Genomic DNA, 17,654 nt, shown 5'->3' with positions numbered 1-17,654 from the left:
AAGAACAATTGGGAATCATCCATATATGTATATGTGTAGTGTTGGTTGAAATGGGTCACATTATATGACAATGAACGAATGAATATCGCTTAATGCTTTAGTCGTCGTCGCTATGAATTCTAGGTTGGAAATGAATGTGTATTGACTCAAAATGATGTTGTAAATGTTGCGGACTGTTTTTGGAGGTTATTGTATGTTTAATGTGATTGGTATATTGATGAGATAGCATTGTTAGAAGGTAAATTGTGGATACAAATCATGGTTTGGAAATGGGGAGCATGAAAAAGGGGTGTCTCGGTTTAGGGGCTGTTTCGGGTAGCTTGGGAAAATTTATGGATTGTTGGAAATGTAGTATGAATTGCTTAGAATGCCGTTAAATATTGTTGGTATGGGTTCGGGTTAGTATGTGAATGTATAAGCGTCGACGTTGGCTTGAATGCAAGTCGTCGAAGTGAATTTATGAAAGTTGTTAAATGATGGAAAAGAAAGTTATTATTGTTGAATTGTCTTTCGGATTGGTTGTTGATGTTGCTAGGTTGGTTATTGTTGTTGTTGTTGATTATTTTGGCCGAGTTAAATTCTCGGGGTAGCCTATTTACAGGGGAAATGCTGCCCAAATTTCTGTAGAATTAAGGGCGAAATTGGAATTTAAGGCCCAAAAAGTCTTTGGCTAATGTTTGGCATTTTATGGCTTGTTTATAGATCGTGGGCAGCCCGAATCATAGGTGGGATTTAGCTTGAGTTTGGATCATTTTGGAGAGCGTTTGAGGTATGTAAAGTAACATTTTCTTTTGGCATGCCTTAGTTAAAATAGGCTATGATACGAGCCTCTAGGAAACTCTATTCTCGCAAATCCGAGCTTGTCTATGATTCGCATTTGTTTCCTTGGTATTCTTGTGCTCATATGCCATAACATTGATCCTTATATCCTTGGAATTCATAATTTGTAAAGATTTCATGAAAGCTGATTTTTTGTTTTAAAGCTTATTCTTTAGCGATTCCAAAAGTTCAAACGCTCATAACTTTCTCAGAAAAGCTCGGATTGCTTTGAAATTTTCGTAGGAGTTTTTATGATATATAATGAGTATGTTTTTCATAGGCGGGCTCAGTTCGGGTCTATACTCCTCCGTGGGTCCCGCGACGCCCTTTTATGTGAATTCGATAACTTTGAAACAAAAAGTAATAATTATTATTCCGATTTTGAATATGACTATTTAACTTATCTTTTGGATTTATGAGAATGATTTTATGCATATGATTACTCACTACTCCGCTCGTGCCAACTATGATATCGTTCGCGGTTCTCGGCCGGTTCGTCGTCGTGCGCATTATGATGTATTCCGGTGTTATGCTGTGTTCATGGTTCACCGAGCTCCTCGCTCGAGGGACGGGTTCCACTATATTTGGTGTGATGCTGCGTATGGTGATATGCTGTGTATGATATGTGACGGAGATTCGGAGATTTGAAACTTTCTGGTGTTATGCTGTGTTATGGCGCCATCGACGAGCGGGCGACCATATTTCCGTGCCCTATGCATGATTTATATTTTGAAGTAACATTTTGATATTTTGGAAATGCATTTACTTTACGTACCTCTATTTCGATTTGATCTCGGATTGTACATTACATTTTTTCGCTTTGCATACTCGGTACATATTTCGCATCGACCCTCTTTCTTCGGGGGTCGCGTTTCATGCCCGCAGGTACAGACGCACAGTTTGGTGATCCACCTGTTTAGGACACCCTCTTCTGCTATTTGGAGTGCTCCTCTCATTCCGGAGCTTATATTTTTGGTATATATATTCGTCCGTTGCATTGTATATATTTGTTCATGGGTACGGCGGGGCCCTGTCCCGTCATATGATTCTGTCTGTCTGTTTAGGGTCCGTGGACATGTTTGTGGGTTGTGCCTACTTAAATACGGTTGTGTTTGTATATGTTGTGTTTGGGCGATTCCATTCGCCGCGGCAGCCTTGTCGGCCCGCATATGTATATATGTTGTTCTGTCAGCCCTGTGTGGCCTTTGTTGGTATTTTCTATGCGCAGGGTTATTTTGGATAATCCGTAAAACAAAGGAAACTCTGCCGAAATTTTTCTGGAAATTCTATAAATTTGGAATACAGCCTTGTCGGCTTCTGCTATATACTTGGATGCGTTTGATATACCTTGTGATAGCGTTTGATAGGTGCGTTTGGGTGCCCAGATCGGGCACTAGTCACGGCCTACGGGGTTGGGTCGTGACAGTCATACATGAGATTAACAGGAACATATATATGCTAGCAAGGAAGAGATATCCTTGGCTGCAGAATATGCCAAAAAGCTGGCCTAGGATAGTAGAATTGTTAGAGAACTACAGGCTGCCATTAATATATAAACAGGTGAAGTGGAATTTTCTAGATAGAGGATGCTTTAAATGCAACACTGATGGTCTAAAGGGAATCCAGGGCCAAGTTCAGCAACCTTTTGTATTAGAGATAGTTCAGAAGAGTTTATATATGCTATGGCAAGGATACTAACTGAGACTACTAATCTAGTTGCTAAAGTTGTTGCCATTGAAGAGGGAATCCTGTACTGTGTTTTACATGATTTATTGCCTGTTATAGTGGAAACAGATTCCTTTACAATGCAAAAGGTCCTGGATGGTATTTGGGAGGTGCCATGGAACATTGCTTTGCCAGTGAGGAGTATACAAAGATGGATGAAGGATAAGGATGTACCAGTGGTGCATATGTTCAGAGAAGGAAACTGTGTGGCAGACTATTTTACTAACCTAGTTTTTGATTTTGCAGGTACAATTCAATACAATCATTTTCAAGATATTACAACTCATGGAAGAAGATTGATCAACATGGATAAAAACCAACTTCCAAACTTCAGAGTTAGATCAACAACAAAACAGTTTTCCAACAGCTATCAAGACAACAGTAGTTTAGAACAACAATGAATGCAGGGAAGGGGATGCAACTGGAAATAACTTTGTTTTGTGGCGTGTGGTATCAACCTTGGTTCATTCTACCATAAAAAAATGATATTCTGGTTGGGAATTCATCAATGTGGAATCAGATGCAGCTAGTAACAAGTAGGAGATTCATTAGCAGCTTCTGTGGCTAAGTTCAGAATCTATGCTAGCTAAGATCATACATTAATAAGATTGGAACTGAACTCTACTTCATCCAGGCTAACCTGAAGTCAAATTCAAAAGATTTGATCCATTCCACTTGTGAGACTTGAGGGTGTGAAAGATGGATACAAATCAAGGTCCCTGGTCTTCTTTTGTATGATGAAGGTTCATGTACTATTAATGTGGTGATCACAGCTAGTTTTTAACTTCTTAGATAGTTTCTTTTCTTTGTATTTCTTCTGTAAATAGTTTGCTTTTCTTCTGTAAATATTTTGATGCAATAAATTCCCACCAATTTAGGTGGTTTTGAGAAAAAGAAAGGCAGCGGATATGGATGGAATTGTTGAAAGATTATGATATTACCATTTTAAAGCATCCTGGTAAGGCAAACGTAGTGGCGGATGCCTTGAGTAGGAAGTCAACTAGTATGGGCAGCTTGGCTCGTTTGGTCACTTCAGAGCGTTCGTTGGCTATGGAGGTTCAGGCTCTGGCTAATAGTTAGGTGAAACTTGATTTATCCGGTTCTGACAGAGTGTTGGCGTTTATTGAGGCAAGGTCATCTCTTCTATATCAGATTAAGGCAAAACAATGCGATGATCCGAGTTTATGCAAAATTCGGGACAATGTAATGAGTGGTGAGGCCAAGGAGGCCGTGATTAATGAAGAGGGTGTGTTGAGAATTAAGGGGTGCGTGTGCATTCCTCGAGTGGATAACTTGATTCAGACAATTTTAGAGGAGGCCCACAGTTCTAGATATTTTATTCATCCTGGTGCTATGAAGATGTACCGCGATCTGAAACAACATTACTAGTAGGCTAGAATGAAACGTGATATAGCTGATTATATTTCTAAGTGTTTAAATTGTCAGTAGGTTAAGTACGAACACCAAAGGCCCGGTGGTACTCTTCAGAGGATTCTCATTCCTGAATGGAAGTGGGAGAGGATAGCCATAGATTTTGTGGTGGGTCTTCCAAAGACCTTGGGCAAGTTTGATTCGAACTGGGTCATTGTTGATCGGTTGACTAAGTAGCACATTTTATTCTGGTCCAGATTACTTATAATATTTATTTCCATCATATCCGATAGGGGCACAACATTTACATCACGGTTTTGGAAGTATTTCCATTTGGAATTGGGTACTAGGTTGGACCTTAGTACAGCTTTCCACCCTCAAATAGATGGTCAGTCCGAGCGGACGATTCAGGTTCTTGAGGACATGCTTCGTGCGTGTGTGATTGATTTCGGTGGTCATTGGGACCAGTTTTTACCATTGGCGGAGTTCGCTTATAATAATAGTTATCATTCGAGTATTGATATGGCTCCGTTTGAGGCACTTTATGGGAGGAAGTGTAGATCACCCATTGGGTGGTTTGATGCATTCGAAGTAAGACCTTGGGGTACTGATATGTTGAGAGAGCCTTTAGATAAGTTCAAGGTGATTCAAGAAAAGCTCCTAGCAGCTCAGAGTAGGCAGAAAGAGTATGCGGATCGAAAGGTTCGGGATGCGAGTTCATGGTGGGGGAACATGTATTGTTGAAAGTCTTACCCACGAAGGGTTAGCTTAGTCCTAGATATATTGGCCCGTTTGAGATTCTCGATCGTATGGGGGAGGTAGCGTCTGAGTTAGCTTTACCCCCAGGTTTGTCCGGTGTTCATCTGGTGTTTCATGTTTTTATGCTGAAGAGGTATCACAGTGATGGGTCCTATATCATTCGTTGGGATTCGGTTCTATTAGCTGAGAATTTGTCCTATGAGGAAGAGCCTGTTGCTATATTAGATAGGGAGGTGCGTAAGTTGAGATCTAAGGAAATCACGACAGTTAAGGTCCAGTGGAAAAATCGTCCTGTTGAGGAAGCCAGTTGGGAGACCGAGTTAGATATGCTTTAATAAGTATCCCTATATTTTCACTGAGTCATGTACTTTTCCCTTATTTCCTTCCCCCCTGTCCATTCGGGGACGAACAGTTGTTCAATTAGTATCTGATGTAATGACCCGCTTAGTCGTTATGCGTGCGTTGACCATTCTGCTCTAACTAGTACCTTCCCGAGGTTAGGAATGAGCGGACCTAAATAAATTGGGGTGTGTTTTACGCTGTGTTTTGTGACTTATAAGTCACTCTGTGATATGTTTTAACTTGGTTGTTTTCTGGCTTGTGTTCATAGGGCCTTAGAATGATTTTTTGAGACTAAGTATAAAAAGTGAAAAATTTCCATGCTCACTGCACAAAATCCACCGCAGCAGCGAAAGGATTTCCGCTAACACAGTACCACTGCAACGAGGAAGGGTCCCGCTACAGCGAAGGGTTGGTTTTCCAAATGCCCCTGCAGCGAGGCCGCTATAGCGAAGCGAGGACTGCTGCTGAGGACCTCGTTAAGTCAGAAACCCGATTTAAATACCTTATTTCGACCCCACTCCACACACAATCTAACTTCCTTCGCATAATGTTCTTATTCGATTCTTGTTTCAATCAAAGGACCTTAAATGGGAATTGAAGGGTAAAACACAAATACCAAGGAAACCCTAGAATACTAATGGGTATTGTTTGTTATTTTTTGTTGTTGTTTAATTATCTAAGAGTGGAGATTGTCGCTTCATAGCATGAGAACTTGATATTCAATGATGGGAATTGGTTGTTGAGACCTAGGGTTACAATAAAAATGGAAATTTTGGCTAAAAATAGAATTGTAGGATTAAATTGATTAGAGAACCCATTAATTGATTCAATATGATGCTTGAGACTAGTATTAGAATGATTATTACCCCAAGAATAATTAACCCATTTGATTAAGGGAGGAATTGGTGGGGTTGTCATCCCCAATTTATTATTGTTAGGTTGATGATCCTTTACTTACTTAAAATTGTAATTCTAGACTTTGAACATTCAGAAGCTTCGAGGAAAGGAAAAGCTATTGCGGAGTAATTACATTGTTCTAGTTCGGCTTCGAGGTAGGTTACAGTTTACTTGAGTTAGACTTTGATTAGTTGATTGTATATGTCGTAGAATCTATGGAGAAAGCATGTCTAGGACTTTGGACATGGAGTTTGGGTGAGTGTTTTTAGTTATATGATTAAATTGTGTAAATTGTATTCTTGAGACCGCTGCAAGGAAGGTGTTCATGTATACCCTTTAGAGACTAATTGAGATAGCTTCATATTATATTATCATTGAGCAGATTATTTATGGATCTTATTGTGACTTGTGTTATTTGGTTATACTTCATTGATGTAGACTTGATACGTGTTCTTGAGTCATTCCTTGTGATGTGATTATGAGACGTTGTTGATGATGATTGAGATGGAACATATACATCTTGTAAGGCACATTTGACAGGGGGTGACGATGTAGCCTAGAGTGAGCTCGTGGTCCGAGGTTCGTTCCGGAACGAGTGGTACATGGACACCATGGGTCCCCTGCAGGTCATGGCTATTTAGGAAAATTAATACCATTTAGCATGTGTGTACAGATGTGTGACAGAGCTGGAAACTTCATTGTTTATTGTTTTACTTTCGGCTTGAGTATTGGTGTTTCATTATTGATATTTGGTGATTGATTCTGAAAGTGGATTATTTGAGGATATTATTTGTGATACATATTTTTTGTGTCTGTCTGCCTGTTTCATTTATTTTATGTATGTATGCATGATACTAATCTTAGTAAGCCTATGATACGTACCAGTACGTGTTGTTTGTACTAACCTACACTTGTTGCACTTTTTGTGAGTGCAAACTTTGAGCCAGAGACGTCTTCCAGACCTCGCATCTAGTTGAGAATATTTGCTACAAGATCAGAGGGTGAGCTCCTATCCGTGCCATGCCGCCCGAAGATCTTTCTTTATTTCAGATCTCTATTTTCATCCCAGACATTATGTTTATCTTTAAACAGTATCCCTTCTTTTAGACATTGTTGGTTAGAGGCCTTGTACGGTGACTTTCAGATTTTGGAGATGTAATAGCTAGATTTCCGCACTTGCTATTTATTTATATTATTGCTAGATTTTCCTTATCATTTCTTCGTGAGTAATGTTTTATAATTAGTTTCAGAATTTGTAATTGGCTTGATAATGGGGTAAGGGATTGGTTCGCCCACTCTAGGACTAGTGTGGGTGCCACTCACGTCGGTTTGGGACGTGATAGACAGAAAGAAAACACTCACGCTCCAAGGAATCTCAAGTGCCACAAGTGTCAAACTATGAGCTTGCCCTTACTTTTTTCCATTCTAGCTCAAAAGTGCTCGTTTGGAGATCATTAAGGGCTTTTCCAGTTGTAATATAGGCTTAGGGTTAGGTAGGATGCACATTTGTGTACCAAAGTGACTTCACCTTCCTTGAACTCTACATACTTTTTATTACGGCCATTTCTTTGGTTTTCCATTGATCTAACTTCTTTCCTTAACCTTTGCTTGGTAGCTCTTCCTTTCTATTGCCTTCTTTATTTTCTAGCCTTCTTTACACTTATTGATACTATTTCTAATGCAATTTTATATATATATATATATATATATATATATATATATATATATATATATATATATATATATATATTATATTATGCAAGGGCTACATTGCAAGTTAAACACCCGTTACTCTACCCCCAACATAGGTTGAAGGCCTACATTGACACCTTAGCTTACTCACATGGCCTCTCACCCCCAACTTAGTTTTTAGCCTAAGTTGAGACTTAAAGTTCAAGGAAGGAAGGGTCCAAAAGTGGTTGATGTATGCTTGTTATGTGGTTGACAAAAAAAGGTTCAAAGGCTCAAAAGGGGTAACTAGGGATGCATTTGTGCTTTTGGTGGTCTACAAAGGTAAAAGAGGTTCCATTAGGAAATTCAAAGATTGCCTAAGATCATTTCTCCAATAAGCACAATCAAGACTAGCTTAGATAGACAAAACCAGGCAAGTTCTAGTTGATACAAGCAAACACAAGAGTTGTTATACAAAGTGTCACCACACATGGCACATGTGTTGTTCAAAATTGATCAATTCACTTCTAAGACGAGCTCAATTCATGCATTGTAAACAAAATAATATTCAAAAGTCACAAGGTGAGGCACATGTTGTCACAATTCATCATTTCATAAGAAAACAAACATTTTGGAGGGATACACATGAACATGCAAGAAACTAAACATATTGGTACCAAACAAGAAATGAAGTCATCCCGACCCTACAAGGCTTAATTCCCTTCAGAAATTGCCCAAATATCTATCATTGGAAAAAACCGACTCAAAACTACCTAAAAATATCGAGTTCAAAAGATCATTAGCATCCTCGAGAAAAGAACCACGGCTAAGAAAAGCCAAGGATATAGCTAATACTATGAAACATGGGCAAAAAACACAACACTTTAACAAAATAACATAAAAAATATCCCAACAAACAAAATATACAAGACAAAATAAAGATCATCCTAAATATATCATCATCACAACCAATTTCCAACCCACAAGAGACAAAAAGGCTACCCACCCCCTAACTAGAAACATTGCATTGTCCCCAATGCATCATAAATAATCAAAAAGAGGTGAGAACTCCCTTTTGACGCATCAAGCGTCACCTTGAGCCGCATCTGAAGGAGCTAAACTAGGCTCAGTAGGAGAAGTGATGGTCTTAGCAGCAGTAGCCAAACTAGGCTCGGTGAGTGGAACGGTGGTGTGGACTCAACTCGGTCTAGGAATCGAGTTTGAGAAGAACTCGCTCCATCTGTTGTTGGGAGAGGAGCATCAGTACTCTTCCCCTTCTTGCCCATCAGTCCATGATTGATAGCTCTCGGGCCAACTGTGTGTGCTACTCAAGGTCCTCCTCAGTGCGAGCTACTGGATGCTCAGTCTGGAGAGAGATTGCTATGGTAGCCTGGAGCACCTCATCTGTAGCCTCTGGAATAGTCTCAAAGTACACCATCTCATCATAAGCATCATCACCAACTCTCTGTGGATCAGCCCCTGTGTTTGGCCCACCTCCCACTGTAGTATCTGCTGAAGATCTCTCAGATGCCTCTGTCCGACCTCCACTAATCTCTCGACCCATATCCTCTTTAGTGCCCATGGCCTCAAATAGTGGAGTACGACAAGCAAAGAAGTCTGTCCTCAGCTGGGTAAGATCTTTCTTGACATCTTGCAAGTGCTCTGTCTCACCCGCCTTAATCTTCTCCACCTTTTCTCTAAAGCAACGACCCTGTCCCTCAACTCTTTGTTAGACTCCTCCACCACTGTTTTAATCATGCGTAGAATGGTTCGAATGAATTTTGTAACCTTTGAATCCACTACACCCACGGTGTGTGACATAGTCCAGAAATCTGCCACTGATGGGGGACGGAGTCCCTGAGGAGGTATGTCTGAGGTGGTAGGGGGTGCCACTAGAGGTGGACCCCGCAGTTGTGCTCGTGGAGGCTTCCCCATAAGATACCCCCGAAGATGTAGGCAATGTGGATGTGGTAGGCATAGCCAAGTCCTCAAACCCGGTTGTCAAATCAATAGTCTTAGATCTCGGCATTTTTCCTCTTTCTCTCAGGGTTCTCTTCATCCTCGAGCTTCAAAATATCAATTGTTCCATTCGGAGCGCAATCTCTATCGACACAGCGATACACAGGGACTGATGCCTTTCGGCAAATGGCAGTGATCAAGCATGGGAATGGGATGGACCGGGTGATCTGCCATGCTCTGTCAATAATGTGGTAGTACATGATCCTACCCACATTCAAATGAATGCCCGACATAATACACGCAATCAACACTGCCTTGGGGAACCCAACCAAAGTCACATTTTGAGAAGGCCAGAAACGGATGCTAACGAAAGATAACCAAAACTTAGCTTCAATGCTCAGGATTGCCTTCAGAATTTCAACTTTAAGTTCAATCCATAGGGGAGTAGTGCCTGGTGCCATAATCCATTCAGCCACCCATTGGTGTGACTGTCAATGTTTTCTTTTTGAATCTTTTCCTCATATTCACGATGTGGCTGACCATGGTTTTTGAAATACATATAATTGATCCCCTCATGGTATAATGGCACCGATACTCCTCGAACCGTGCAACCTCCCACATATTGTTTTTTCTTTCCCATTGACACCCCCAAGTTCGTATAGAACTCCTTAAAATTGTCGGAACAAACACCCCGAGAGACTAAGTGAATACCATCCACTTCCTTTTTTGTATTTGCTCAAGAATGCGAGGGAATGATTCCTTAAGCCCTCTCATGCTAATTTGTTTCTCGAGGTCGAAGATGCCTTTTTTTTCATAAGGCTCCTTTACACTTTCATCTTTGAACAGGATTCCATCCTCATATCGGACCCGTTGTTCTAATTGTTCCCTCAACATTTGGGAGGGGGCGTCACTAGTCCTCGAAGCCTGTGCTATAGGTCTTGGCTCAGAGGGAGTAGTGGATTGCCTCTCAACATGGGTCAAATCCTATGGTACTTCAGACTCGGTGGGTTGTTTTCTTTTCTTGCCCCAACTTTCTCACTGCCTTGGAGGTGTTTCTCTAGGCAATTGATTTTCCACGAGTCATTATGTACAACCAACACCCATTAAACAAATTAAAAGTAATGCAAAATCTTTTTGTTGTTTTTGTTTAAAGAAAAGCAAAGAAACCTTTTTGGTGTTTTTGATTTAGATGAAAGCAAAGAATTTAACTTAACTACACCAAAGAAACAGGGAAAAATAACAAAGGATGCATCGTATTCACCAAATGCGACCCGGCATACGCTATATGCGGAGCAGCAGATTCGATGCATTTGTGCCAATTTGGCCTTCAACACTGGTTTTCAGGACGCTGAATATGTGAGGCAAGATGCGACCGCATCTCGAGGATGCGATGACGCATTTTATCGCATAATCAAGATTTTCTATTTCTTTATTGTTAGGGTACCCTGGGAATGCGATGCGAATGCAACACCGCATTTAGAATGCGACCGTCATCCCTTCCCCAAAATACAACCCTAATATGATTTTTTATCAAACACCCAAAACCACCCATAACTAGATTACACACCCACAAAAAATCATTCAATCGTTAATTTCTCATCACAACAATAATAACCCAATGAACTGAAAATTCATAACCCCCCCCCCCCTCATATTACCCGCATACAACAAGTTCAATCGTAATCATCAAATTCACTAAGCAATGGGACCTACTCATACAAATTGCACACACTAAACTCCTAAGAGTGTGCTATTCATGCTCACAATTAAGGAAAGTGCAAAAACAATAAAGGCCCATGTGAACATACCTTACAAAGTCAACTAGATTTTTTAGAAAGTTTAGCAATTAAAGGACGATTGTGAGAGTTAAAATGGAGATGGTGCTTTTTAAGATCGATTTTAAACGAGATTATGGCTTAAAATCGTCCAATTGAGATAGTGGGGTAGTGTAAAAGTTGCTTGCTTTAAAAAGGAATGTGGAGAATTAAATTTCAACTTGAAATTTATACATGCTTCAGATTCGATAAGAATGTGGTCGCATGAAGGACGTGCGATGCCGCATTCTGTTTAGAACTTAAATTACCTGACCTAATGACTACTGAGAGAATGCGACTGTATACGGCTCCGCATTTTGAGATGCGGCGCTGCATAAGGCCCACATTTTTAGTGTTTTAATGTTGCACACTGCCAATTTTTGGACTCAAATGCGACCACAAACTTGACTGCATATGAGTATGTGGGGTCGCATTTGAGCCGCATATCAGGCTTTCTAAATTCTTTCAGTGATTTTCAATTTCCACACTAAGTGTTCATGTTTTAGGTGCCTCCTTTGAGCTTTTACCTCGATTTTCCCTTCAATTTTGCATCCTACACACTTAAACAAACATTAAAAACACAAAAGGAAAATAAAATCTTGGGTTGCCTCCCAAGAAGCACTTGATTTAACGTCGCGGCGCGACGGAGGTACCTTTTTTTATGATCAATCGAGGTAGATCACCTCAATCATCTTCACTAGCACTCCCAAGTAGTCCTTCACCCTTTTCCCATTCACTTTTATCCGGTTGCCACTTGGGCGAGCAATTTCAATGGCTCCATAGGGAAACACTTGTGTGACTTCGAAAGGACCCAACCACTTTGACTTCAACTTTTCGGGAAACAACCGGAGCTTTGAATTGAACAACAAGACCCGATCCCCAAGGCTAAACTCTCTTTTTAGGATCTTCTTGTCATGGAAATACTTCATGCGGGCTTTGTAGAGGAAAGAGCTCTCATAAGCTCTAAGTCGGAATTCATCCAGCTCATTAATTATTCAACCCTCAAGTTAGAGGTATCATTCCAATCAAAGTTCAACTTCTTCAAAGCCCACAAGGCCTTATGCTCAAGTTCCACCGGAAGATGACATGCTTTCCCAAACACCAATTTATATGGAGACATCCCAGTAGGGGTTTTGAATGCGATCTGATAGGCCTAAAGTGCATCATCCAATTTTCTTGACCAATCGGTCCTAAAGACATTGACCGCTTTGGAAAGGATGCTCTTGATCTCCCTATTTACACTTCAACTTGTCCACTAGTTTGGGGATGATACGGTATGGCAACCTTATGCTTGACTCCATATTTTTCTAAAAGAGATTTGAACAACCATTTGCAAAAGTGAGAGCCCCCATCACTTATGATTGCTCTAGGAGTGCCAAACCTTGAGAATATGTACCTCTTTAAGAAATTTGTGACACTTTTTCCTTCATTGTTTGGAAAAGCAATAGCCTCCACTCATTTAGACACATAATCGACCGCCACAAGGATGTACTTTTTGCCATAGGAACTCACAAAAAGGCCCATGAAGTCAATGCCCCAAACATCAAACAACTCTACTTCAAGGATCGGTGTCAACGGTAGCTCATGTTTCCTTGAGATGCCTCCATGCCTTTGACATTGATCACAAGCTTTCACATAGTCATGGGCATCTTGATAGATAGTCAACTAATAGTAACCACTTTGAAGAATTTTAGCCGTGGTCCTTGAACTACTATGGTGACCACACACGGGAGAAGAATGACAAGCTTCAATTATAGGCATCATCTCGACCTCGGACACACACCTCCTTATGATGTTGTCGGCGCAAATTCGAAAAAGATAGGGTTCATCCCAATAGAACTTATGGGCATCACTTATGAACTTCTTCTTCCTATGGGAGCTCAAGTCCTTAGGCATGATGTCACTAGCATGATAGTTAGTAAAATCGGCATACCATGAGATCATATCATGCGACTCCGCCATCACTTGCTCATCCGAAAATGATTCATTCATTTCATGCCCATCCATTTGTCGGTTACCTTCTTCAAGTCGTGACAAATGATCCGCCACTAGATTTTCACACCACTTTCTATCATTGACTTCAAAATCAAACTCCTGCAAAAGTAGCACCCAACGAATCAACCTAGGTTTAGCATCTTTCTTAGCCATGAGATATCGAAGTGTCGCATCATCGGTGTGAACTATAACATGAGTTCCCAACAAATATGCTCAAAATTTCTCAAAAGCATACACATTAGCAAGCAACTCTTGTTTGGTGACAATGTAATTCATTTTAGCCCCATTGAGAGTTTCACTTGCATAATAGATGGGGTGAAAATTTTTCTCACGTCTTTGGCCAAGAACGGCTCCCATAGCAAACCCACTTGCATCACACATAAGTTCAAACGGTTTTGACCAATCCGGAGCAATAATAATGGGCATCGAAGTGAGTTTCTCTTTCAAACATTCAAAAGCTCTTTGAGACATCCCTCATTGAACACAAACTTTGATTATTTTTCCAATAACTTGCATAAGAGGTTGGCCACTTTAGAGAAATCTTTTATAAACCTTCTATAAAAGCCGGCATGGCCTAAGAAACTTCGAACACTTTTGACGGTAATGGGAGGAGGAAGTTTAACAATGATTTCGATTTTGGCTTTGTCAACCTTAATTCCCCTTTCCACGATTTGTGCCCAAGAACGATGCCCTCTTTGACCATAAAGTGACATTTTTTCCAATTTAACACCAAGTTTGTCTCTTCACAACGTTTAAACACTTGTGCCAAGTTCTCCAAACAATGCTCAAAAGAGTCTCCGACTACGGAGAAGTCATCCATGAAGATTTCAATGGATTCCTCCACCATATAGGAGAATATAGACATCATGCATTATTGGAAAGTGGCGGGAGCATTACATAGGCCGAAAGGCATTCTTTTGAAGGCAAAGGTACCATAAGGACATGTGAAAGTAGTCTTCTCTTGATCCTCGGGTGCATGGTGATTTGGTTATACCCCGAGTATCCATCTAGGAAGCAATAGAAGTCCCTCCCCGCAAGCCTATCTAATATTTGGTCCATGAACGGCATTGGGAAATGATCCCTTTTTGTCCAACTATTCAACTTTCGATAATCCATGCAAACCCTCCAACCGGTGATTGTACGAGTTGGGATTAACTCGTTCTTCTCATTTGGCACCACGGTAATACCACCTTTCTTGGGAACACATTGAATCGGACTAACCCATGGGCTATCCGAGATTTTTGTACACCACTCTGGCATCCAACCATTTGATGATCTCTTTTTTCACAACTTCTTGCATGGGAGGGTTTAACCTCCTTTGATGCTTAACACTAGGGACACAATCTTCATCAAGTTGGATTTTATGAGTATAAATGCCCGAAGGAATTCCTTGGATATCCGCAATCGACCACCCAATAGCCTTTTTAAACCTTTGCAAGATAGCCATTAATCTCTCAATTTGTGGTTCCGTCAAAAGGGAGGACACTATGATAGGCAAAGTGTTGTTTGGTCCTAGAAACTCGTACCTCAAATGTGAAGGGAGAGGTTTGAGTTCTGGTGTAGGTGGTTCAAGAATTGATGGCTTTGCAGGAGGGGTTTGTCGATTTTCTAAATCAAGATCAAGATTTTTGGGATTGTAGTTGTATGACCCCAACCCAACCAATGCATTAACCATCTCCTCAAATTCTTCGTAGTTTTCCCCATCATAATTCATTAAAACCACCGCCAATACTTCACAAACATACTCATAAGCAACGGTATTTTCCACGGCCTCATCAATAGTGTCAATAATCAACACCACACTCATATCCGTCGATTGTTTCATTGACTTACAAATATGAAAAGTGACTTCCTCATCGTTTATCCGGAATTTAAGGTCTCCCCTTTCAACATCAACAAGAGCTCACCCCGTGGCTAAGAATGGCCTTCCCAAGATTATGGGAACTTCAAAGTCAACTTCACAATTCAATCCAAGATCACAAAATCGACCGAAAATATGATCCGGTCCACTCTTACAAACACATCAAAAATAATTCCCACCGGTCTCTTCACGGTTCGATCCGCCATTAGTAGCCGTATTGTTGTGGGTCAGTGAGTTTCCAAACCTAACTTGTTAAATATTACAAGCGGCATCAAATTGATACTAGCACCTAGATCACATAAGGCTTTAGCAAATTTATACATCCCAATAGTGCAAGGAATAGTAAAAGCTCCGGGGTATTCTTTCTTTTGAACCATGGCTTTTGTTACAATGGAGCTACAATGATGTGTAACGTCCACCATTTAAAACTAGCTTGCCTCCTCTTGGTCACAAGATCTTTCATGAATTTCGCATAACCCGGTATTTGCTCAAGTGCTTCTACCAATGGGATATTAATTGAGAGTTGCTTCAATTTTTCAATAAACTTGATAAATTTACCATCATCCACTTTCTTTGCCAATCTTTGAGGAAATGGCGGTGGAGGTTTAGGAATGGGTGCTAGAACTTCCGGGACCTTTTCTTTATTTGGATCTCTTCAATAACAATGGGCTTTTCAATGCTCGCCCGATTCTTTTTAGGAATATTAACTTCTTCAACAACCATGGGCTCAACAATAGGTGTCTCATCATCAACTACCTCTTATTCACGCACCAACTTTTCTTCCCGAAGTACCTTACCACTCCTAGTAGTAATTGCCTTGCAATCATGTTCACCATCATTCCTCGGGTTTGCAACCGTGTCACTAGGGAGTGTACCTTTTTGCCTTTGGTTTAGGGAAGTCGAGATTTGGCTAAGTTGGGATTCCAATTTCTTAATGGAAGTTGAGTGAGAGGTTACAAGTTTCCCTATGTTACTCATGCCATCCCTCATATTTTTCATGTCATCCTTCACCTCTTTGACAAAAGTTTCGGTTGATTCAACTTTCCTCAGCACCTTTGATAACATATCTTCAATCTTTGAACTAGCGGGATCACTAGTGGATGGTTGATTCAAAATTTGTTGGCTACCTATTTGGGGAACATAAGGGTTAGAGCTTCGGTGATTGTTATAGTTATTATTATAACCCCCTTGATTGTTGTCCCTCCATTGAGCACCTCCTTGATCTTTGTTCCAACCTTGATTCCCTTTTACCTTGCCACGAAGCCCTTTGATTAGGACCTTGGTAGTTTGGCCGGGAACCCCCCGTTTGATTGTTGACAAAATGGGCCTCCTCATCATAGACTTGGTAGCATTGTTCATCTTGAGAGTCTCCTTCACAAGACCCTACAACATTCACCTTTTTAGAACCCGCTCCCATAACATGTTTTGTGAGAAGCTCCATTTGAGTGATCAACTTTGCCATTGTTTCATCTCTCTCTTCTTCCTTCTTACTTTCCTCTCTAGATAATAAGATTTGGAAGAAATTCCTCCACCGATTTTCGCCTCTCTAGTGTGCCAAGCCTCATTGGTCTCGGTTAACTTATCGAGTAGAGCACTCACCACATCATATGAATTGTTCATAACGGACCCCCTCACAATATTGTTAGCCACCGACTTATTGATCGAGTCAAGTGACCGAAAGAATGTTTGGAGGAGAACACTTCGGCCAACCCATGTTTTTGACAACTCTTGACTTTCTTTATGAACTGAGTCCAAGCTTCATGAAGAGACTCATTAGGAAGCTGACAAAGTTGTTGATTTCGTCACGGAGTTGCAACATCCGGGATGGAGGGAAAAACTTCTTGAGGAATGCTTCGGTCAATTCCGCCCATGTAGTGATGGACCCCGACGGAAGATCATCCAACCATGCGGTGGCTTCCCTCGTGATAGAGAAAGGGAAAACACTCAACGTTACCGCTTTGCCTGAAACATTCGGATGCACATTAGTGGGGCAAACCCCAAGAAAGTTCTTAAGGTGCCTATTTGGGTCATCGGTGGGTAGACCTCCAAATAGGCCCTTGGTGTTAAGCATGTGCAACATCATGTTGATGACATGAAAGCTCGCATTTCCTTGAAGTGGGGGCGGCCGAATAGCGGCTGTGGACCCTGTCTCCCCCTCAATCCTATCATCGGATTCGGTGTCATACATTTCACCTGAATAACACAAACAACAACAAAAAGTAAGAGAGAAAAAAAAGACTAAATGTAGAGTTTTACACTAATCAATAAATTTCTAAACCATATTCCCCGGCAACGGCGCCAAAATTTGATACCCAAAATTACATCTCCTAAAAGTGCAAAGCGGTCGTTGTATCAAATATAGAACCTAACAAGGTTAAGGTCGAATCCCACAAGGAATACGATGAGAAAAGTATCGATTGAATGTAAGTCTCGACGTTTAG

General features: G+C 40.8%; 1 pseudogene; it reads right to left on the bottom strand.

Annotated features, from left to right (window-relative positions):
- Nucleotides 1-9,599: 9,599 nt before the first annotated feature.
- On the bottom strand, nt 9,600-16,675 carry LOC132045213 (uncharacterized; annotated as a pseudogene).
- Between the last annotated feature and the right edge of the window lie 979 nt (nt 16,676-17,654).

Source organism: Lycium ferocissimum, unplaced genomic scaffold (assembly GCF_029784015.1).
Source record: "Lycium ferocissimum isolate CSIRO_LF1 unplaced genomic scaffold, AGI_CSIRO_Lferr_CH_V1 ctg6302, whole genome shotgun sequence".
Lineage (NCBI taxonomy): Eukaryota > Viridiplantae > Streptophyta > Magnoliopsida > Solanales > Solanaceae > Lycium > Lycium ferocissimum.
This window is presented reverse-complemented; position numbering and strand designations above follow the sequence as displayed.